The sequence below is a fragment of the Rhinoderma darwinii genome, chromosome 1 (assembly GCF_050947455.1).
Source record: "Rhinoderma darwinii isolate aRhiDar2 chromosome 1, aRhiDar2.hap1, whole genome shotgun sequence".
Taxonomy (NCBI): Eukaryota; Metazoa; Chordata; class Amphibia; order Anura; family Rhinodermatidae; genus Rhinoderma; species Rhinoderma darwinii.
The window spans coordinates 48,906,656-48,930,995 of NC_134687.1; positions in this window are offsets into that span (position 1 = coordinate 48,906,656).

A 24,340-nucleotide genomic window follows, 5' to 3' on the forward strand; every position below is an offset into this window, starting at 1 on the left:
TGCCATGTGTAAATAAAGCCTAAGGATATGTTCACACTGACGTTTTTGCAGGCAGAAAAATCTGCCTCAAAACGCTTTCTCTGCCTCCCATTGATTTCAATGGGAGGTCAGAGACAGAACCGCGGGAAGAAAGAGCATGACGCTTTAATGGGAAAAAAAACGCCTCTACCTCCCATTGAAATCAATGGGAGGCGACTTCAGCCGTTCGTGCTGTTTCCACATCCAAAACAGCGCCAAAAAACTCTGTGTGAACTAGCTCACAGAGTTAATCTGCTTGAGGAGGACTCAACTGCTTGTAAAGGGTGAATCTGCTATAAGAGGAGTGGCACACAGCTGCGTGTAAGTCCGGATTCACACGAGCGTGTTCAGTCCGGGATATACGGTCCGTATATCGGCAGTATTTCCCGGACTGAGCACACTGCAGGGAGCTGGGCTCTTATCGTCATTGTTATCTATGATGCTAGGAGTCGCTGCCTCGCTGCGGGAAAACTGTCCCGTACTAAAAACATGTTTTCAGTACGGGACAGTAGTTCCGTGGAGAGGCAGGGACTCCTAACATCATAGATAACGATGATGCTAGGAGCCCGGCTCCCTGCACTTTGTTCGGTCTGGGAAATGCAGCCGACCTGCGGACCGTATATCATGGACTGAACACGCTCGTGTGAATCCGGCCTAAAGCATTAACGTGTTAGAGGAGAGTGGCTTGTTGGCATTCCCCTGGTATCCAGCACCCGGAGCACTTTCCCCACCAGATACACCCCTAGTTGCCAGGGCAAATATCCCTCTGCCACATTAGAAAACACCAGTATTATAAATGGCACGTGGTAGGCGGGAGCCCTGTTACAGGTCTTACATTGGGGCCCAGGAGGTCACGTTTTTAAGATGGGGGAGCGTGAACTCCTGTTACTTACCTAGGGCTGGGGATTTAGACTCTACCCTTGGGGAGTCCGCATGGTAGTGGGTAGCTCCCACTGTGACCTGTGTCAAAATATAATAAAGAATGGACATTTTAAAAAATAAATATCTGCTAAACTTTTAGTATTGAGCTCCTTGTAGACACTGAACCGCTTAGGGAAAGTGTCAGGGACTGCAAGGGTTAAAAATAGGAGTGAACGTATTAAAAAAATTCCCAGGATCAGGATTGGTGTACAAGGGGTAAGAGGGGCGTGGTAAAGGTGATATAAGTGTTGGTCTTGGGGCAGAACACCCTCTTACCTTCAAGCTGCAGCGTGAGGAACATCCTTCAGTTGGAGCTGGAAGATCTTGAGCTTCCCTTTTTTCTTGGATTTGGTGGATGTCCCTTTTATCCAGATGGCTGTGGATCTCCTCTTGCGTCAGGTTGCACAGCAGGTGGCATCGGAAGGGACTGCTTGACTGGAATCCCTGCTGGCGAGTGGAAGAAGGGACATGGTGAATCCGGTCGTGGAGCAGCCTGCAGCGGCTACCCGAGGTAGGTCGCAGCGCGTAATTCGCCCACTTGAGCCCAAGTCCTGTTCAGGCCCATGGTAGTACTGTGGGTGATGCGCCTCCGCGTGCTGGGATCAGCGCAGGCCCTAAGCCTGTTTCGTCCGGCGGTTCGTCAGCGGGTATAGTACTACCTTCCTCCCCTGCGTCGCGCTGGTGTCCCTCCCCACAGTGCTAGGAGGGCTGCTGTTAAACCGGCTTCTGCCCGGTACAACCCACGTCAATTGACAGCTGCAGAATGGGATTCCGCGCTCGGCTTACCTGATAGTGGGGTGAGTATGGTAGGTCCAGGGGATTGGTCCACTATGGTTGCCTACCACGATGCATGTGCGCGGGAGCTGGGACTTGCTTCCTGCTCATGAGAGCAGCCGGCAATGACGTCATTGCTCCCTGCTCTGTCCTCTGTTCAGCCAGAAGTGGTTGGAGAGAGGGCAGAGGCGGGACTTCCGGTTCAGCGCAGGTCAGCCAGGAAGCAAGATGGCGGCGCCCATAGAAGAAAGAAGGATTCTGACAAGAGGAAGCGAGCGGCGAGTGTTCAGCCCAGCCCTGTTGCTGGGGCTTCTGCTGCATCGGTCGTTTATCCTGCTTTGCAGGCAGGTCTTACTGGCTCCTTCCCAGTGGGGTTGTCGCGGAGTAGGGCCGGTTCTAGGGACGGTAGTGTCAGGGAGGGTACTTGTACTGTTTGCGCTTCTCCTGCCTTGTCTCATTTTTCTTCTGCAGGTCCAGTAAGAGAGCATTCCAGACGGGGGAGGAAATGTCTTTCTGGAAAGCATCGTCGCCATGGCCGTCGCAGGTCCGGTAGGGACAGGAGGCATGGTCGGCGGTCTTCTTCTTCGTCAAGATATGTGCTCTCGTCATCATCCTACTCATGGGAGTCGCAGCGGGGTTCTTCGCGACGATCGGCACGGATGCAGACGTCAGGAGGCGCATCACTTGTCTGCAGAGCGTGATCAGCTGTCCCAGGTTGTTCCTCCTGCCGGTTTGGTCGGTGAGGTTCAGGCCGTGGTGCCTCTGCAAGTGGGCGAATTACCCTCTGGACTCTGCGGGACCTCTGGGAACGGTGAGTCGGCATGCGGTGACGCATGGATTAAAAAAATCTGTGTTATCTGGTGATTTGAATTTCTGTTTTAAAAGCCGTGGTGGCTGGTTTAGGTGTAAATGAGGGAGCGTCGGTTCCCTCTGTTCCACCAGGGGGGGGGGGGTGAAGCCCCCGTCTGAGTGAGAGGCTAATTTATCAAGTCTAACATTTAGGGATTCTTTGTTCTGTGGGGTCGCTCCTCTCGGGACTCACTTGTCGACGGAGACCAGAGAAAAAATTTGGAAAAATTAATTTGTGGATATCTGGTCTTTGGTTTCCGTGGAGAAGGTGACTGTCGATAAGGAGCGTGTATTTGAGAGAGGTTCGGATAAGAAGTTTAGGGTTGCAAAGACTTTTGGCAAATGGGTGCAGGGTTATTCTACCCTGGCTCATGTTATTTGCCAGCGCTACCCTGAAAAGGGGTGGAATTATTAGTATACTTTGATACGATTTTCAGCGCCCACAGGTTGCACGGTGGCGCAGCCTGGTGGCGCTACGACTAGGAATTTCGTTGTCGTTTGGTTTTGTCGCCTGATATTAGTTAGGCGTCAAAGGCAACTGATGTTTGGTTGCAGCTCATTTTAGTGCAAGGTAATAGACAGCCCCGCCCCTTTTCTAGTGCGGCCGCGGCTCCGGGACCCACCCCCGGAGCTGCGGCCGCTCAACCAACGGGAGCCTGTTGGTTTTACAACGATAGTCATTGTCGGTTCTTTGACACGTGCAAATTCCGACATGAATGCTCCATCTGTGCGGGCGTGTAAATAGCCCCATTGGATTTTAACGCAGCCATGTGATGGCCGTAAAAAAAATAGGGCCGTAGGCTACATTCACACGACAGTGAAAAAAAATGGCCATTAAAAACTGATCAACTCTCAGTTTTTTGTGGCCATTTTGCATTAGTGTGTCCCCAAATTTTCATGGCCATTAAAAAAATGGATTTAATTTGTCAGGGTTTTTTTTGTCCCAACCCACTGAAAACACCACAGTGCCCATGTAGATAGTGCTGCAATGTCCCTGTAGTGCCTACTGTTGATAATGCCCACATAGGGCCAGTGTCCACATAGTGCCACAGTGCCCAGTGTAGATAGTGCCACAGTGCCCACATATAAATTGCAAGTGCCCACATAGTGCCACAGTGTCCACTATAGTTAGTGCCATAGTACACACATAGGATCACAGTGCCCACATAAAAAGTGACATGGTGCTCACATATAAAGTGCCAGCACCCACATAGTGCCACAGTGCCCATTGTAGATAGTGCCACAGTGCCCACATAGTAGCACAGTGCCCATGTGGATAGCGCCACAGTGTCCCCTGTAGATAGTGCCACAGTGCCCATATAGATAGCACCAGTGTCCCCTGTAGATAGTGCCACCCCCCCATATAGCACCACCCCCTTGTAGATAGCACCCCCTCTTATAGATAGCACACCCTCTCCTGTAGATAGAGCCACTCTAGCAGCAGAATCCCTCTGGCCGGAGATTCTGCTCATAGAGGAGCCCCTGACGTCTTTGTCCATACAGATGTAGCCGTCTTTAACTTGACTTTTAACGCATTAAATACACAGTGGCAAGATCGTTTATCTTGAGTTTTTCAATGACCAATCCGCCCCTGTGCAGGACCAGCGTTCGCTGAAGCCGCCCGTCCTGCATACCTGACAGATTCGGCTTAGATGGCAGGATACATAGAAGCTGTATCTCAAAAAGCAAAAATGTTTTTTTTTTTTATAAAAACCTATTTAACAGTTGCATAAAATCCACATTATTCACAGTTGTATATATATATATAAATATATATATATATATATATATATATATATATATATAAAAAACATTTTGACTTCAAAGGTTTACATAGCATTAGGTCCTGTTCACACTGATTTTTTTTTGCAATTTTGCGATTTTCGTGGTATTTTTTGCCCGCGACCATTTAGCGCCGCGGGCAAAAAACACAGCGATACAACGCTTCATCTGCCTCCCATTGATTTTAACGGGAGGTCAGAGGCGGAACCGTGGCAAGAAAGACCATGCCTCTTCTTTTTTTTTTTTTACTGCGAGCGGCTAAAAACTGCCGCGGTAAAAATGTCTCCGCCTCTAATTCAAATCAATGGGAGGAGCATTCGGCCATTTTTTGCCTATGATTCCGCGTTTTTACGTCAAAATTAGCGTGTGAAAATTAGCGATATTTATTTTATCTTTGTTATCAACATATTTTTTCTTTTGTTCTAAGAAGATTTACAATACCCTCCCTAAGGTCAAAGACATCATTTTTTATGAACTGTCACGTATAATTACTAGTAGTTATTAGTAGTTATCATAAAACACAGAGAAAAGGACATACTGTTCACCCATACATTTCAGTCATAAGGCATGGATAGCCCTGAGAAGGGCAATGTTGATATTGAAGATATTGAAGTTCTTTGTTAATATTTGAAGACAGATTTTCATTGTGTCTCTCTTGCTAAATGCCATCATTTCATCTCAACTTAGACATGAACTTGAAACCTTGAGAGCTGAAAATTAGCTCTGCATGTAACACCAGGGGGCGCTATTGGTCTATATGTCTGATTTAACATAAATATTTACATTAATGAGAGAACTACTAAAAAAGCAAATACTGTCACTTTAAGATCTTATTTAGCCTACAGTATGTTCACAGATTCAGGATTTGATGAGGATTAAGGCACGGATTCCACGCATAAGTCCTTATCATATCCGCTAACATGCTGTATCCACACCACGAGAATTAAATGACAATCTGGCTAATCCTGGTACAGATCCGCCGGCACATCCATATCAGCCTCGGATTTCTGATGCAGATTCTTTGTAAAATACACGTTAGAGTTTGCCATAGGCAAATCCTGAACATATGAATTATGTCTTAGGCTGGGTTCACACGACCTATTTTCAGACGTAAACGAGGCGTATTATGCCTCGTTTTATGTCTGAAAATAGGGCTCCAATACGTCGGCAAACATCTGCCCATTCATTTGAATGGGTTTGCCGACGTACTGTGCCGACGACCTGTCAAACGACGACGCGTAAATTGACTGCCTCGGCAAAGAAGTGCAGGACACTTCTTTGCAACGTAATTTGAGCCGTTCTTCATTGAAGTCAATGAAGAGCAGCTCAAGATTTACGAACGTCAAAGACGCCTCGCATAATACGAGGAGGAGCTTTTACGTCTGAAACGACGCAGCTGTTTTCTCCTGAAAACAGTCTGTCTTTTCAGACATAAAAGACAGTTCTCGTGTGCACATACCCTTAGAGTATGTTCACACGGCTTATTTTCATCCGTTTTTCAGGCCGTAAACAGCCGAAAAACGGCTGAAAAATCGGAAGCAGAACGCCTCCAAACTTGAAAACCGCTCTGTATTTTCAGACGTTTTTTGTTAAGCGTGTGAACATACCCTTAAGGTTGCATAAAGGATCCTTCCATTGTACACTTAGACCCACCTACTTTGTTACTTAAAGAGACTCTGGCCCCACGTTATAAATGCCCTATCTGCTACATAATGTGATCGGCGCTGTAATGTAGATTACAGCAGTGTTTTTTTCCACAACGCCCACTTTGTCAAAAAGTAAAAACACGCCCAGTTGTCTATTAAGAAAGTCATTAGCATAAAGCTAAAATAGGTCATAAATCTTTCAAAAATGATTGTTTTTCTAAATAAAAAACACCACTGTAATCTACATTACAGCGGCGATCACATTATGTAGAAGATAGGGCACTTATAATGTGGTGACAGAGCCGCTTTAAATTTGTTTGTTTCCCTCCCAGGATGCTACTTGTATCTGTGAAAATCATGATGAACATACCCATAGATCACTTAAAAGCAGCGCACCACAGGCACTGAGTCCTCTGTGCATGGGCATGTCAGTGAAAACTGGGATCAAATGGTTCATAGTTCATAAAAGAGAAGACTAGCACCAGTGGATATCAATAAAATCTTCTGCTTTATTTAATGGCACAAGGCTAAAATCCAATCAGGATCACAAGACATAGTGCAATAGTAGTAAACAATACAAGGTTAATAGACTATACCAGTGGCGTAACTACCGCTATAGCAGCCGTAGCGGATGCTACGGGGCCCGTGGCATGATGGGGCCCGTGTCGCCCGCCGGCATGGGCCCCCAACATGGCCAGAGTCTCCGCTAGCAGCCGCTATGGCTGCTACAGCGCGACGCCACTGAACACTACGGCAGAGCAGGGAGGTATCTCCCCGCTCTGCCATTAAACAAAAAACATGAATCCCCTATCCACAGGATAGGGGATACATGTGTGATCGCTGGCACTGATAGGAAGAACGGGGGACTGAAAGTCCCCCAATGTTCTCCATCACAAACCTCGAACTTCCGGGGTCTGTGTCGGCAGCTCCCTAGAAATGAATGGAGCGCCGGTCGCGTTTGTGCGCATGCGTGACCAGCGCTCCTTTCATTTTTCTTGAGCTGCGCAGACGCCGGAAGTCAGAGGTGAGTGATGTAGAACTTCGGGGGACCTACCGGGAGGGGGGCCTGTATAGCGTTCCCTACAGGGGGGGGCTGTATAGCGTTCCCTACAGGGTGGGTGGTCTGTATGGCGTTCCCTACAGGGGGGGTCTGTATGGCGTTCCCTAGAGGGGGAGGGTTTGTATGCCATTCCCTACAAACCCCCCCCCTGTAGGGAACGCCATACAGACCCCCTGTAGATAGCGCCATACAGCCCCCCTGTAGATAGCGCCATACTGCCCCCTCTGTAGATGGCGCCATACAGCCCCCTCTGTAGATGGCGCCATACAGCCCCCCTGTAGATAGCACTAACAGTCCCCCCTGTAGATAACGCCATACAGCCCCCCTGTAGATAACGCCATACAGCCCCCTCTGTAGATAGCGCCATACAGTCCCCCCTGTAGATAGCGGCATACAGTCCCCCCTGTAGATAACGCCATACAGCCCCCTCTGTAGATAGCGCCATACAGTCCCCCATGTAGATACTGCCATACAGTCCCCCCTGTAGATAACGCCATACAGCCCCCTCTGTAGATATCTACAGGGGGGACTGTATGGCGCTATCTACAGAGGGGGCTGTATGGCGTTATCTACAGGGGGACTTTATGGCAGTATCTACAGGGGGGACTGTATGGCGCTCTCTACAGAGGGGGCTGTATGGCGCTATCTACAGGGGGGACTGTATGGCGCTATCTACAGAGGGGGCTGTTTGGCGTTATCTACAGGGGGGACTGTATGGCGCTAACGCCATACAGCCCCCTCTGTAGATAGCGCCATACAGTCCCCCCTGTAGATAACGCCATACAGCCCCCTCTGTAGATATCTACAGAGGGGGCTGTATGGCGCTATCTACAGAGGGGGCTGTATGGCGCTATCTACAGAGGGGGCTGTATGGCGTTATCTACAGGGGGGGCTGTAAAAAAGGCACTATCTACAAGGGGGGGGGGGTTGTGTGACACCCAGGGGAGGGGGGGCCCCAGTCAAAAGTTTGCTATGGGGCCCAGTCTTTCCTAGTTACGCCCCTGAACTATACATCTGGCTCACCATACAACTGAAAACTACAGACGAGGCTGGACGCAGCCTGCAGGGCTTAGGAGGGAAGCCTCCATGACAGCCCTAGGAGGGAAAGGGTTAACTTTGTAGGGAAAGTTAGAGGTGGAGGAGGGACAGGGAGGAGTTAGGGGGCCGTTACGGAGCTTCCCGCTGTTTTTCGGCAGTGAGCCGGAAGCAGCGGGAGAAGTAACACTCACACAAGTAAGCTCCCGTTGCCCCGCTCTGTACTGCATGTCTGAGGCTGAGATTCTTGCGCGGCTGCGTGCCGCTGCTGTGCACCACGGTCCCGGTTGGTTGGAGGAGACCGTGGCTGCACTTACAATGATCCCCGACGCCGATTCGCCACGTCAGGCACGGCATATGAGGTCTGTTGCAGTGGGGGACAGGCTCCCCTCCCCCGGCCCCCTTCCTGGCAGTAATATGGCGGCGGGGGGGGAGTCTACAACACCCGCTCCTGCTCAGAGGAGGCAGAGAGCGTCGCCGGGGGTGACGGCGACTCAGGCCGGGTCTGCCCGTCGCTCCCGGCGGTCCCGACCTCCAGAACGCCTCAGCCCTGAGGTGGTCCCGCGGACACGGCGTCGCAGGGGGAGCCCTAATATGGACGCTGCAGGCCAGGCAGCTGGGAGGACCGTCCCTTCCCAGGCCCTGCGTCCTGGCAGGAATCCCAGGCCGCGACGGGGTCCGGCGGTTCTCAGGGAGTCGCAGGCCGGGCTCCCTGTCACCCCCCCCCCATCAGATGCAAGATCGGGAAGACTGGTTACGGCCGCCCCGCCTGGTGATGCTCCGGCCAGGGGGCAGGCTTCATCAGGATCGTCGAGACGGACGCCTAGACCTGCAGCGACGTCGAGGCAACAGGTCCGGTCGGAAGTTTGGATCCCAGCGGTCGGGCGGCAGGTTGCCGGCCCATCTGCCAGCGCGTCATCATCCCCGGTTCGGAGATGTCGGTGGGATGGCCAGTCGTCGGCGAGAGAGGAGCTGGAAGACGGTGAAATAGACGTGTATCGGCGAGGGCAGGATGGTCCGGCTGACGGGAACACAGCGCCTGTGCAGCCCGGTGAGTGCATAACTCCATCTTTGTCGTATCCAGCGATTTTTATGTCGGGTGTCGGCAGGGGGGCTGCTAGCGTCGCATCGGTGGCCGGTAGTGGCGCGGGCGGGCGCGACGGCGCGGGTCTAGCGGACTTGGTGGGTTGCTTGCGGGAGCTGGTCGGGCGTCTAGATAGGGCGGCGGCGCCAGTAGTTACGGAGGTGTCCCCGGCGGTAGTTTGGGAAGGCCCCAGGGAAGTGGGACTGTTACAGGCGCGTCCCGTAATGGCGGCTACGGAGGCGGTCGCGGTGTCGGTACAGACCGAGGCCCAAAAAGACGGCGATCGGGTGCGTATTGATGATCGTGCTCGCGGGGAGGTGTATGTTTGCTTTGAAGGTCCGTTGGGGGCGCACTTAAAGCAGGAGGTGCGTGAGCTCCGGTTAGGCAGCCCTTTCCCGGGAGCGTTGGCCAAGGGGGCCAGTCCAGTCAGGTCGGACAGGGCGGTGGGGCAAAGTTGGGATTCTGCTGGCAATTCAACGATGGCCAGTGTAAGTTTGGGGCCACGTGCAAGTTCAAGCACGTGTGTTCGGAGTGTAATGGTGCATCCCATGGGGCGGCAAAATGTATGCGAAAAAAGAGGTCAGGGAACCAGTCCTCCTCGGCTGGTCAAGGGGTTGTCACCGGTGAGGGTGGAAAGGATGGCCCCCTATCTAAATGAGTATCCGGATAGGGCTGCGGCGAAGTTGCTTTACGAAGGGTTTAGTGTTGGTTTTATTATTCCTCCGCCTCCTTATGAGGTCCCGGTTACGCGGAGGAACCTTAAATCGGCCTACTTGCATGCTGTGGTCGTGTCAAAAAAGTTGTTTAAAGAAGTTTCGTTAGGCCGCATGGCGGGGCCTTTTATTGATCCGCCCATAAAGGATTTAGTCGTGTCCCCATTGGGTATTGTTCCAAAGCGCGAGCCCCAAAAATTCCGGTTGATTCAGCACTTATCGTTTCCCAAGGGTTTGTCGGTAAATGACGGGATTGATCATGAGTTGTGCTCCGTAGTGTATACCTCATTCGATAAAGCGGTGGGGTTAGTTCGTGCTGCGGGTCCAGGCGCGCTGCTCGCAAAAACCGACATCGAGGCGGCGTTCAGGTTGTTGCCAGTTCATCCAGAAAGCCAACGGCTGTTGGGTTGTTTTTGGAATGGGGCTTTTTACGTGGATCGGTGCCTTCCGATGGGGTGTTCCCTTTCTTGCGCGTACTTCGAGGCTTTTAGTAGCTTCGTGGAGTGGGTGACGAAGGGTGTAGCCGGGGTCGATTCGTTGATACATTACTTAGACGATTTCTTGTGCGTCGGCCCGGGGGGTTTGCCCGTTTGCGGTAATCTGCTTCACGCACTGCAGAAGGTTGCGAGGGATTTTGGGATCCCTTTGGCGCCAGAAAAGACTGAGGGCCCGGTAACGACGATTTGTTTTTTGGGAATTGAGATAGATTCGGTGGCTATGGAGTGTCGTCTTCCGATGGATAAGTTGGGGGCTTTGAGTCAGGAGGTACGTCGGGCTTGCAAGTTAAAGAAAATTACGCTGCGGGAGATTCAGTCGTTGCTGGGGAAGTTGAATTTCGCCTGCCGGATTATGCCAATGGGGAGGGTGTTCGGTAGACGGTTGGCGGCGGCTACGGCGGGAGTGCGTGCGGCACATCACTTCGTACGGCTCAAGGAGGAGCATCGGGCTGATTTGCAGGTATGGGATGACTTCTTGGGCCAGTATAACGGTCGGTCGCTATGGATGGCTCCAGCGCAGGATACGAGTGATTTGAATATTTTTACGGATGCAGCTGGAGCGGGCGGTTTTGGAGCTTATGGGGGGGGTCCGTGGTGCGCGGGTCAATGGCCGGCTAGCTGGGTGTCCAGTGGACTCACGCGGAATCTGGCCCTGCTCGAGCTGTTCCCCATCGTGGTTGCGGCGACCATCTGGGGGGACAGGCTCAGGGATAAGAAGGTTCGTTTTTACTGCGACAACATGGGGGTGGTGCTGGCCATTAACAACATCACGGCGTCCTCTCCTCCGGTAATTCAGTTGTTGCGACATTTAGTGTTGGTGTGCTTGTCATTGAACGCGTGGGTGGTGGCGGTGCACGTGCCGGGGGTACGGAATTGTATCGCTGATGCTCTTTCTCGCTCGCAGTGGGACCAGTTTCGGCAATTGGCACCGGGAGCGGAACGTCTCGGTTTGGTCTGCCCGGAACATCTTTGGGATCTAGTCTCGGTCCCGTAGAACGATTGGTAAAAAGGTCTTTGGCGCGCTCAACGTGGAGTGCTTATTCTGCTTGCTGGAGGCAGTGGGAGGAGTGGGTAAGAGAGTTGGGTGACGTCAACACGGATAGAGACAGGTTGGTGGCACTTTTGTACTGGTTAGGGGACGCCTGGGAGGCGGGGTTTTCATTGGCAAAGGTTAACCGTTTCATGTCGGCGGTGGCGTTTGGTTTCAAGTTACGGGGCTTTAGGGATGTGTCTAAGGAATTCTTAGTGGGGCAGGCTTTGAAGGGTTTGCGCCGAGGTAGGGTCGAGGCGGATCGTAGAAGGCCTGTGTCGTTTTCTCTGCTGAGCTCTTTGGGCGGATCATTAGCATCGGTCTGTCGTTCTTCGGCCGAGATGAGGTTGTTTCGGTTAGCTTTTTCTTTGGCGTTCTTTGGGGCATTTAGAATCGGCGAGTTGGTTTCGCCGAGTACCAAGCAAGCTGGGGGGTTGAGACTTAGAGACGTGAGCCTATATACAGATCGGTTGGAGGTATGGTTGCGTCGGTCAAAAACTGACCAATTAGGAAAGGGGAAGCTGATAGTGTTGTTCGCTCTCCCGGGTTCGGCTATGTGCCCGGTGGCGTGCAGGCAGGGTTTTAAGCCACAAGTGGGGTCTCCGGAGTTGCCATTGCTATGTCACGAGGACGGGTTATTTTTGTCTAGATTTCAATTTAGAGCTGTATTCAAAAAATGCTTGGCGGCGGTCGGTGTTGCGGTGGACGCGTACTCATCTCATTCCTTCAGGATTGGCGCAGCAACGGAAGCAGGGCGCTGGGGGTTGGATGATGAGGGGGTGCGGCGCATCGGTCGTTGGGAGTCCAACAGATTTAGGTCTTATGTCCGCCCCCATCTGTTATGAGTTTTGCCGTTTGCACTTATAAGAATGTTTTGTGTGGTGGTATTTAACTTGCTGTTCCGTTTCAGATCCGCCTCCGTGTTTGGTGTGGTTGCTGGGCCACTCTTACGTGCATTGGGGGGCTTTGAGGGCGGACGTCCGCCCGGACGGTCGCCAGTTGCGCATTCCGCGACAGGATGCGGTTTTGCATTGGCTGGGATTTAGAGGTATGTCGTGGAGTAGGGTGTTAGCGGAATTCCAGACATATGCCCGGCTTGATAGGGTCCCGGAGATCTTGGTCTTGCACGTGGGTGGGAACGATTTGGGTGTCCGCCCTTTTCGTGAGTTGGTGCGGGATATTAAACACGATATGTTGTGTTTGTGGGTTTCTTATCCCAGGTTGGTAATTGTGTGGTCGGACATTGTCCCAAGAAAACATTGGCGGCTGGCTAGGTCAGTGGAAAGAGTCAATAAGGCTCGCATTAAGGTTAATCGCGCGGTGTCCCGATTTGTAGCCAAAAACGGGGGCATTTGTGTTCGGCACAGGGACTTGGAGTCAGGAGTGGGGAACTACTGGAGGAGCGATGGGGTTCATTTGACCGAGGTTGGGATTGATCTGTGGAGCTTGGCAATAGCAGAAGGAATTGAAAGGGCGGTGGTGGTGTGGCGGAACTCACAGGCTTAAGGTGGTCAAGGCCTGTTTCGCTGTGGCGGGGGGAGTCCTTGAGGCCAGTCAGTACAAAATTGGTGGGGGGGTCGCATCGGGGGTATGCGTCCCCCAAAAAAGGTACATGGTTGAAGACTTCATCGGGTGTTATCCCTTTGAAGTGGTCTTCTGGTGGAAGGTATATCACTCGAAGGCTTCATCGGGTGTTATCCCTTTGAAGTGGACTTCTAGTGGTCGGTATAGCACTTGAAGGCTTCATCGGGTGTTATCCCCTTGAAGTGGACTTCTGGTGGTTGGAGCCATCTGCAGAGGTGAGCGGTGCCTCAGAGCTGGTTTACGGCTGGAGGTAATTGGTGGTTTGCAGATGGCTAACTCGAGGTGTGTAAAAAAGGAATATCTAAAATGGCTTCAAGGACTGCCCCTGCTCGGTCTAATGTTAACGTTAAATTGTTATTTATGATTCTGACCCATGTTGGGTCATGTGAATTATTAGGAGGAATTCTCTGGTGGATTCCTAATTAGTTATCCGAATGTTTCGGATTTAATTTGGTTTTAAAACTGTGAAATTAATAAAACGGCTGCTGTGGCCATTTCACATCCAACCTCGGTGTCACGTGTCTTTTTCCTAAAGGTGGGGGTGAAGGGATTGGTAGGGATAAGGGAAGGTGCACTAACACACGACTCTACTTAGGCAGGTCAAGACGAGGCTGGACGCAGCCTGCAGGGCTTAGGAGGGAAGCCTCCATGACAGCCCTAGGAGGGAAAGGGTTAACTTTGTAGGGAAAGTTAGAGGTGGAGGAGGGACAGGGAGGAGTTAGGGGGCCGTTACGGAGCTTCCCGCTGTTTTTCGGCAGTGAGCCGGAAGCAGCGGGAGAAGTAACACTCACACAAGTAAGCTCCCACCCTCCCTCCCATTTGGTGTTATCCCTTGTGGTCTTTATTAAGTCTGTTTATGAGTGTGGCAATTTTATTGTGTGCTTATTTAACATGTTTTTTTTTTTCTTTTCGTTCGGAGTAGGTCCTGGTGTCATGGCAGCTGGCGGGGGGAGTCCTTGAGGCCAGTCAGTACAAAATTGGTGGGGGGGTCGCATCGGGGGTATGCGTCCCCCAAAAAAGGTACATGGTTGAAGACTTCATCGGGTGTTATCCCTTTGAAGTGGTCTTCTGGTGGAAGGTATATCACTCGAAGGCTTCATCGGGTGTTATCCCTTTGAAGTGGACTTCTAGTGGTCGGTATAGCACTTGAAGGCTTCATCGGGTGTTATCCCCTTGAAGTGGACTTCTGGTGGTTGGAGCCATCTGCAGAGGTGAGCGGTGCCTCCGAGCTGGTTTACGGCTGGAGGTAATTGGTGGTTTGCAGATGGCTAACTCGAGGTGTGTAAAAAAGGAATATCTAAAATGGCTTCAAGGACTGCCCCTGCTCGGTCTAATGTTAACGTTAAATTGTTATTTATGATTCTGACCCATGTTGGGTCATGTGAATTATTAGGAGGAATTCTCTGGTGGATTCCTAATTAGTTATCCGAATGTTTCGGATTTAATTTGGTTTTAAAACTGTGAAATTAATAAAACGGCTGCTGTGGCCATTTCACATCCAACCTCGGTGTCACGTGTCTTTTTCCTAAAGGTGGGGGTGAAGGGATTGGTAGGGATAAGGGAAGGTGCACTAACACACGACTCTACTTAGGCAGGTCATGTATATTCAGCATAAAGAAGTACACACCGTTAAGTAAGTGAAAACTTTTAAAGGTCCCAACGCAACAGACAACTTAGGTATCGGAAATTAAGGACAACTATAGGGTATAGTGCTTTAGGGAACAGCATGTATTGAAGGCACAAAGACTACTCAACCCCCCGACACTGTCTGGTGTCGGGGGGGATGAGTAGGCCAGAAGCCCAGGATTAAGAGTCTGTACTGCAATTGTCATATAACAATCCCAAAATAATTGGTTTTAGCCTCAGATGAACAAATGTAGTGCATATTAAAGCCAAGTTGCATCATGGAGTAAGTCGGAGAGGTGACTCAGTAGTCTAGTTTAGTGACTCCACAGAAAGGGTCATAAGCAGTGCAGCCATGGTAAGCATGTATTTGAATTCAACAGCATATGCGGTATAACATCAGGGTACAGTCAGAAAATAGACCAAAGATACTATAGTGGAAGTCAGGTCCAGGAGACGTTTTAATTGGACAGGTGTAAGACATCTCAACCAGGGTCTATTTAAGGCCGGATTCACAAGAGCGTGTGCATTTTGCGCGTGCAAAAAACGCAGCGTTTTGCGCGCGCAAAAGGTACATAACAGCTTTGTGTGTCAGCATCATATGATGCGTGGCTGCGTGATTTTCGCGCAGCCGTCATCATTATGACACTGTATGTTTGTAAACAGAAAAGCACATGGTGCTTTTCTGTTTTCATTCATAGTTTTTACTGCAGTTGCGCGAATCACGCGCGTCACACGGAGGTGCTTACGTGTGCTGCGTGTGATTTTCACGCACCCATTGACTTCAATGGGTGCGTGATGCGCGAAAAACGTACAAAGATAGGACATGTCGTGAGTTTTACGCAGCGGCCATACGCTGCGTGAAAATCATGGACAGTCTGAACGGCCCCATTGACTAACATAGGTCCGTGCGACATATATCAAGTTCGTCTGAATAATCCCTAAAGAGTATGAAAAGCAGTCCCACTCCCAAAAATTCCAGGGAATAAAGTAGCATACCCTGTGTGGGAAGGTCCATTCCATTGGAATATCAAGTGATAAACGACTGGCAGTGCCCTCGGTGGAAGATCCAGTGTCGCCTACGCAGCAGGAACCCTGCAGAAGATGTAGTTGGCTCTCCACAACAGAGGAAGGTTAGGCGCTATTTTGTTAAGACGTCAGGGAGCCACATGGAGGCCTAGTGGCTTGGAAGCTCCCAAGATAATGGGACACCACCTACTACATTCCTGATAGAAAACGGGGAAGATGGAACAAGGAAGCTTTTTCGCTTCATGTAGGTATAGGCCTGGAACGCTGTATTTAGCAGGGTGCAACTCCTTGGGCAGTAGACCGCAGTGGAGCAGGACATATCTAAGTCCCGTGGAGCTAGTAGGGCAAATTCAGCAGGCCATGAAGTCACTCAGGTAGCAGCTTGGGTTTGTAGGGAACCAGACCAGGTTAGTTTGGCTTATTTCCATGGCAAAAAAGAAAAATGTTAAAAACATAAAAACTTGGCCCGGTACAGAGTTCTGCTGGAGCGTGTCTGATGCATGTGCTGCTGGCCAGGCTCTCTTCTTCTTATAAGATATATTTAAATATTTGAACAGCCAATAGGAAGGTTCTTTAGGAAACACATGACGTATGTATGCCGATTAGCAGCTGGACTGCTGCTGATCAATGATTCTGCTATCTCTGTGTTTGGGCGTTGCTAAGCAATGCCTTTGGTCTGAATCTGGATTTGGTCATCATTTAGCTTTGCCTGGTTGATTTTGGCGGATTACCTTTCGCGGTTCTTTTTATACTTCACGCCCAGGATTACTCAGGTGCTGGTTAAGCTGTTTTTGGCATGTGCAAACTCTTTCCAAATTCTTGCTTGTGACTTTGTCCCTTGTCTGTCTGTCTGTGGGACCTGTTGGTCCTCCAATTGTTCTGGTTTTTATATAGTTATTTTATGTGTATCCTTGGATCAGTAGTTCCCTGCTTTGTTTGCTTTTCCTGTACGTTTGGTCTGCTGCCAAGCTGTTGTCTTGCCCTGCTGTGGGATAGTATTCAAATTGGATCAGTGAGTGCTGTAAATACTTGTCTACTGTCTGACTGTTATCTGCTTGCATGCTATTCATCTGCCATCCGCTCGATTTGTGCATCGTCTCCATTTTCTATTGCCTTCGGTATTCGGTTTCAGAAGTCCACTGGTGAATTACTTGTGCCGTTTTCTGTCCCATGTGGTAGCGCTTTCTGGTGTTTTGCGTTATTGAGTAACACCAGGGGCGTAACTATATGGCTATTGGATAGGTGTGATATAAATCACCCCACAAAATTTGGATATGAAATGTTAAACTATTGTTTTTAACCCCTTCGCGCACCTGGACGTGCTATTACGTGTTTAGAGTGCACTCATGCGCTGATTGCGCTCCATATGCTGCGGGTGTCCGCTGTATTTTACAGCGGACACCCGGGACTAACAGCCGGGAGAAGGGATTGCACTGTTCCTGACTGTTTAATTCCTCTAATGCTGCGGTCAATTGCGACCACAGCATCTGAGGCATTGAAAAGAGGTGGCGGCCCCTCCAACACCTTACAGCCCCCCACAGTGAGATCAGGTAAAAATTCTACCTCCCACTGTTATTTAGATATCGGTGCCGTTATATTTGGCGCCAGATATTTAAATAACCCCCTGAACAGTCAACGGGGCATGTACTGTCAAGGGGGCGTGTTACTATGGCTGTGACACTGTATAATCAGACATGGACAGTGCCACAGCAGGAGAAAGTGTGTGATTGCAGTCCTTTCACCCGAACAGGCAAGGGGGCGTGTCAGTGCTATGGACAGAGCTGTGGAGAGGAGAGCGAGCATGCGCGCTCTCATCTCTTCAGCTCTTGCGACAGATCAGTCTTGTATTGTCTGCCGAACTGGCAAGGGGGCATGTCTCTGCTACGGACAGTGGTAGCGCTCCCCAGCTCTTACACTGTCTGTAGCAGTGACACGCCCCCTTTCCTGTTCTGTGGCACTGTCCATATCTGATTGGACAGTGTCACAGCCATAGTAACACGCCCCCTTGACAGTACACGCTCCATTGACTGTGCAGGGGGTTATATCGGGCACCAAATATAACGGCACCGATATCTAAATAAGGTAAAAAAAAAAAGCCTGTAAAAATGACGATATACTGCAATAAGTTAGTATTGCAGTATATTGTACCAGCGATCTAAACAACGATATACTAAAATACGTTAGTATTGACGATACATTATTATATAGTACACGACGATACGTTAGTATAGACGATATACTAAAGTACGTTAGTACTGCAGTATATTGTACCAGCGATCTAAATGACGATATACTAAAATATGTTAGTGTTGACGATACGTTAGTATAGACAATATACTAAAGTACGTTAGTATTGCAGTATATTGCACCAGCAATCTAAAGATTGCTGGTCCAAGTCCCCTAGGCGGGCTAATAAAGTGTGTAAAAAAAAAAGTGCAAAAAAGTTTTGAGTAGTAAAATATAAAAATATATATATATATATATATATATATATATATATATATACACACTACCGTTCAAAAGTTTAGGGTCACTTAGAATTGTCCTTATTTTTGAAAGAAAAGCACAGTTTTTTTCAATGAAGATAACATTAAATTAATCAAAAATACACTCTATACATTGTTAATGTGCTAAATGACTATTCTAGATGCAAACGTCTGGTTTTTAATGCAATATCTACATAGGTGTATAGAGGCCCATTTCCAGCAACCATCACTCCAGTGTTCTAATGGTACATTGTGTTTTCTAACTGTGTTAGAAGGCTAATGGATGATTAGAAAATACTTGAAAACCCTTGTGCAATTATGTTAGCACCGCTGTAAACAGTTTTGCTGTTTAGAGGAGCTATAAAACTGACCTTCCTTTGAGCTAGTTGAGAATCTGGAGCATTACATTTGTGAGTTCGATTAAACTCTCAAAATGGCTAGAAAAAGAGAGCTTTCATGTGAAACTCGACAGTCTATTCTTGTTCTTAGAAATGAAGGCTATTCCATGCAAGAAACTACTCCCTTCAGAGGACAGCACAAACAGGCTCTAACCAGAGTAGAAAGAGAAGTGGGAGGCCCCGCTGCACAACTGAGCAACAAGACAAGTACATTAGAGTTTCTAGTTTGAGAAATAGACGCCTCACAGGTCCTCAACTGGCAGCTTCATTAAATAGTACCCGCAAAACGCCAGTGTCAACGTCTACAGTGAAGAGGCGACTCCGGGATGCTGGCCTTCAGGGCAGAGTGGCAAAGAAAAAGCCATATCTGAGACTGGCTAATAAAAGAAAAAGATTAATATGGGCAAAAGCACACAGACATTGGACAGAGGAAGATTGGAAAAAAGTGTTATGGACAGACGAATCGAAGTTTGAGGTGTTTGGATCACACAGAAGAACATTTGTGAGACGCAGAAAAACTGAAAAGATGCTGGAAGAGTGCCTGACGCCATCTGTCAAGCATGGTGGAGGTAATGTGATGGTCTGGGGTTGCTTTGGTGCTGGTAAAGTGGGAGATATGTACAAGGTAAAAGGGATTTTGAATAAGGAAGGCTATCACTCCATTTTGCAACGCCATGCCATACCCTATGGACAGCGCTTGATTGGAGCCAATTTCATCCTACAACAGGACAATGACCCAAAGCACACCTCCAAATTATGCAAGAACTATTTAGGGAAGAAGCAGGCAGCTGGTATTCTATCTGTAATGGAGTGAACAGCGCAGTCACCAGATCTCAACCCCATAGAGCTGTTGTGGGAGCAGCTTGACCGTATGGTACGCAAGAAGTGCCCATCAAGCCAATCCAACATGTGGGAGGGGCTTCTGGAAGCATGGGGTGAAATTTCTCCCGATTACCTCAGCAAATTATCAGCTAGAATGCCAAAGGTCTGCAATGCTGTAATTGCTGCAAATGGAAAAATAAAACAGTTATGGCTTTCAGAATGTGGCAACACAAAACAAAAGTTTATTATCAATAAAAGTATGAGAAACTACCAAGAAAGAATGATTGACTTGAGGCACGTGAAATTACAAAAAATATACAATTTTTATTAAATAAAGACAATGGACAAGTTAAAAGATGGAATGGAAGATAAGTCACACAATAAAAAAGAGACGTCAAATCAATCATGAACCAAATATAGTTATTTGGTCAATGTGTTGAAATCAATAAGCAAGGTGCTATAGCAGCAAAAGGGTAAATGAGAGCATACCAGGCTGCAGCACATGTTATGCATATGTTTAGTAAGATGGTGGCGATTAAGGTAAGTATGAAGAAAACATATATAAACAGCGCCAACAAGTTACAATAGTATGAAGCAAGGTTCATCTTTAGCAGCTTGTATTTAATATTGCTTGTAATTTTTTCTGAATCCATTTCAAAACCGGCTTCTGCACATTTAAACCTTGCTTCATACTATTGTAACTTGTTGGCGCTGTTTATATATGTTTTCTTCATACTTACCTTAATCGCCACCATCTTACTAAACATATGCATAACATGTGCTGCAGCCTGGTATGCTCTCATTTACCCTTTTGCTGCTATAGCACCTTGCTTATTGATTTCAACACATTGACCAAATAACTATATTTGGTTCATGATTGATTTGACGTCTCTTTTTTATTGTGTGACTTATCTTCCATTCCATCTTTTAACTTGTCCATTGTCTTTATTTAATAAAAATTGTATATTTTTTGTAATTTCACGTGCCTCAAGTCAATCATTCTTTCTTGGTAGTTTCTCATGTCAATTTTTGATCGACGCACCAAGTGTATCTTGGTCAATATTTAGGATATGATAGAGTGCCGCTCACATAACTAGCAACAGTGCTTGACAGTTTAAATGTTGATGTTTCGAGCACTATTGTTATCATATTCTGTCTGTTGGTATTTTTTTTGGTTTATATCAATAAAAGTAGTAAAATATAAAAAAAAACTATATAAATTTGGTTTCACCGTAATCGTATTGAGCCACAAAATAAAGATACGTTGTTGTTTTCACTGTGCAGTGAAAGCCGTAAAAACGAAACCCAAAAAACAATGGAGTAATCACAGTTTTTTCCAACTTCAGCCCGCAAAGAATGTTTTTTCCGTTTCCCAGTACATTATATGGAACTATAAATGGTACCAAAAGAAACTTCAACTCCTCCCGCAAAACATAAGCCCTCATACCACTCTATTGACAGAAAAATAAAAATGTTATGGCACCTGGAATTCGGGAAGTGAAAAACGAAAATCAAAAATCAAAAAACGGCTTAGTCCCGAAGGGGCTAATTTAGACCATTTTGTAAACTTCAAAGAATAAAGAGCCTCTAAAATTTCCATTTTTCTCCCATTCATTCTATTTTTATAATGTTTCATCTGCTCCCTCCCTTCTGAGTGTTCATAGACCCCAAACACCTCACTCTATAGTTCAGCTGGACAAAACTGTATCAGTTTCTTTTTTAACTACAATAGATACAATACAGAAAAATCTGCACTTTGTATTTACCACATTAACTTTCATTACAATGAAATGATGAAAAATATAGAAACTACAATGGACCTCATATATGAATATGAAACGGGTTGTCCCATCTGGGCAATCCTTTTCATATTCTATTAGGGCATATGGACATCACAGAGGATTGTCCCCATCTATAAAGCTAAAGCCGGAGAGAACCACTAGAAAGTGTAACTTACCCTCCGGAAGACTCAGTGAAAACTGCATTTCCCAGCTGATTGTTGGGGGTTAGAGATACCGTAACTCCTGGCAATCAGCAGCTTAAAGGGATTGTTATTGTAAGGTATGGAGCTGTGTAAGAAATGAAGGGAAAACAGCGTTTGCTGGAGCGCCGCAGCCCCTTCAAACAGCTGATTGGTACAGGTGCAGAGTATTAGACCACCTCCGATCAAATATTGATGGACTATCCTGACCATAGGCCATCAATTTTATTTTGCCTTCTGTCCAACTGGACAACCCCTTTAAGTATATGAAAAATATGGTTTTCGCAATATGATTGAAAATGTCAATTGTTGAAACTTTTCCCTTCTGAATGAGAAAAGTAAAACTCTTGCACTAATTCCAAACATACAGTATGTATTTTTACAACTGACACCATCCTAACCATCATTATAATATAATTATGATTCTTCCCAATCCCTCTATCATCCATTAGGGAGGAATTTGGTGGGGAACCCAGCTGAGGTAACATCTTTACCCCACACATGAGGTTGCCATTTTTGCCTTTACGCTTATCAATTCTTCTGACCTACTGTGTAGAGAACGAGTCCTGGCACTCAGTAATGTTTGGACCCGCTCTGTTTTTACACTGGCGAGGGTCAGCTATAAAAAGCCACTATTTTCAAAAACTTTCCTAGTGCGGTCATCGTCCATTGGTATCAATGGCTTTTTGTGACTCAAGTTATGGAAATCTCTGATCTTTGAGTCATTACAGAAGCCAGACTCTAGATTTGCATTTCTTACACCATCAGGAAAATCTTCTAGATTAGCTGTAACCATTTGGAGACTAGTAATTACCTCCCGATGAGGTTGACCTCGCATTTCTAACTACGTAAGTTGCTCACTGCAGGCGCTGACACTGATCAAGGTGTGTAGTGATATAGAGGCGCACATTAGATGTTACGTTATAAATGAGGTCATTTTACTGTATAATAAATCGTTTGACTTTTGCTGCTTTGAAATCAAGTCTCTGATATGAGAGCAAAGATCTGCATTACCTTTTCCTTGCTGTTATTACTAAGTGGCTATAGACTATCTTTGCAACATTTAATTGGTGCCCTAGTGCCAGTTTGGTTAAGTTATCTTGTGAGTACTCTATCTTCTATAATAAACCCTTAAATGACTTAATAATAATCCTCACTATTGTATTATCTTCCTGGTTCCTTATATCCGGGGAGAATTGATGGCCTGTGATCTCGAGCGACGGTTGTTTTCATTATAAAACCTCACAACAGAATGTAATCCGGCATTATTTTCTTAATAATCGGAGATGATTGGCATCCACTTGTAAAAATGTATTGTGGTCTTCATCTTATAATTGAAGGCTGCGCCTTTATTCTGCATAATTGCTGTTACCCGGGTTGTTTATACTTTTAAGGCACATTCTCCCACACTCAACCCTCTGACCTTTCGGCTGTAGGGACAACAGGAGTCCTGGTCTGTTCATTTAAGGAGGGAAAAATCAACTACAAGGGGAAGTTCTTTGAAATGAACAATGCCTTTCAATCAGAAAGTCAAAGAGAAGCGTCATATAATGAGAAGTGGATAGCAGAAAATAATGAGCACACTGAGCACTCCTCACAGTAGTGAATACTTACCACCGTGCCAGCCAGCCCCTTGTAGCCAGTGCTATTATGAATGTAATTGTCTATGGAGACAGACCGGTGCTGGCTGTAACACAGGTTCATTTTAATTTGGACTGAATATAAAGACATAGAACATTTTTGAAGGGTATGAGGACATATTCTAGCACATCACAAGGTAATTTTAGGAAGCGATGAATATATCTTGGTTTACCTGAAAGTGCAACATAAAAATAACATATATAGAGCATAATATTGATCTGGAACACAAAAAAAAAAAGAATGTTTTCGTGTCAACCACCAATACAATCAATTGTTCTTTAATACTTATAGGGGTTGTCTCAACTCCTCTTTGAAATAAAGTTAGCCCAGTGATCAGCTGAATGCCGCAGGTCCAGCTTCTTAGACCCTCATCGATCAGCTGTTATCACTGGGAAAGTTGTGACCAGCCATACATTTGTAGTATTACATGATAGCCATATAAATGAATGGCCATCCATGTAATGCAAAGACAGACCCTGTCCTCCAGAGAAGGAGCTGCTACGTTATTATATTGTATACTGGCATGGGAACCTATACCTGTAAAGCCCTACATGTACCTACAAAAATTCTGCCTTCCATTCATTACAATATGAGGTGAACGCTTATTTTTCTCGCTAGCTGATTTTTTTTAGCTAGCGCACAAAAGAAGCGCCCTGCCCGATCTTCTGGCAGATTCTGCCTAAACCTCCCATTGAAGTGGATGGGAGTAGGAATCTTCCTGTTGGCGCCAGGAATAATTCTGCAGCAAATTTTGTGGCGGGACCCGCCTGGCAAAATCTGCCATGTGAACATAGCCTTATTGTTACAGAGCTGCAACAATATACATATTTACTAGTCCTTCTCAATTAATTAGAATATCCTCAAAAAGTTTTTCAGTAATTCAATTCAATTCAAAAAGTGAAACTCCTATATTATATACGTTCAGTACTCACAGAGTGATCTATTTCCAGCATTTTGTTATTTTAATGTTGATGATTATGGCTAACAGTTAATGAAAACCCAACATTTTTTCTCTCTCAGAAAATTAGAATATTGGGTAAAAGTTCAAGATTGTAGACTCATGGTGTCACACTCTAATCAGCTGAAGAACACAAAACACCTGCAAAGGTTTCCTAAGCCTTCAAATGGTCCAACAGTCCGGTTCAGTAGGCTACACAATCATGGGGAAGACTGCTGACTTGACAGTTGTCCAGAAGACAGTCATTGACACCCTTCACAAGGAGGTAAGCCACAAAAGAAGCTGGCTGCTCACAGAGTGCTGTATCCAAGCATGTTAAAAAGGTGCACAAGCATCAGGGATAACCGCAGTCTTGAAAGGATTATCAAGAAAAGGCAATTCAAGAATCTGGGGGAGATTCACAAGGAGT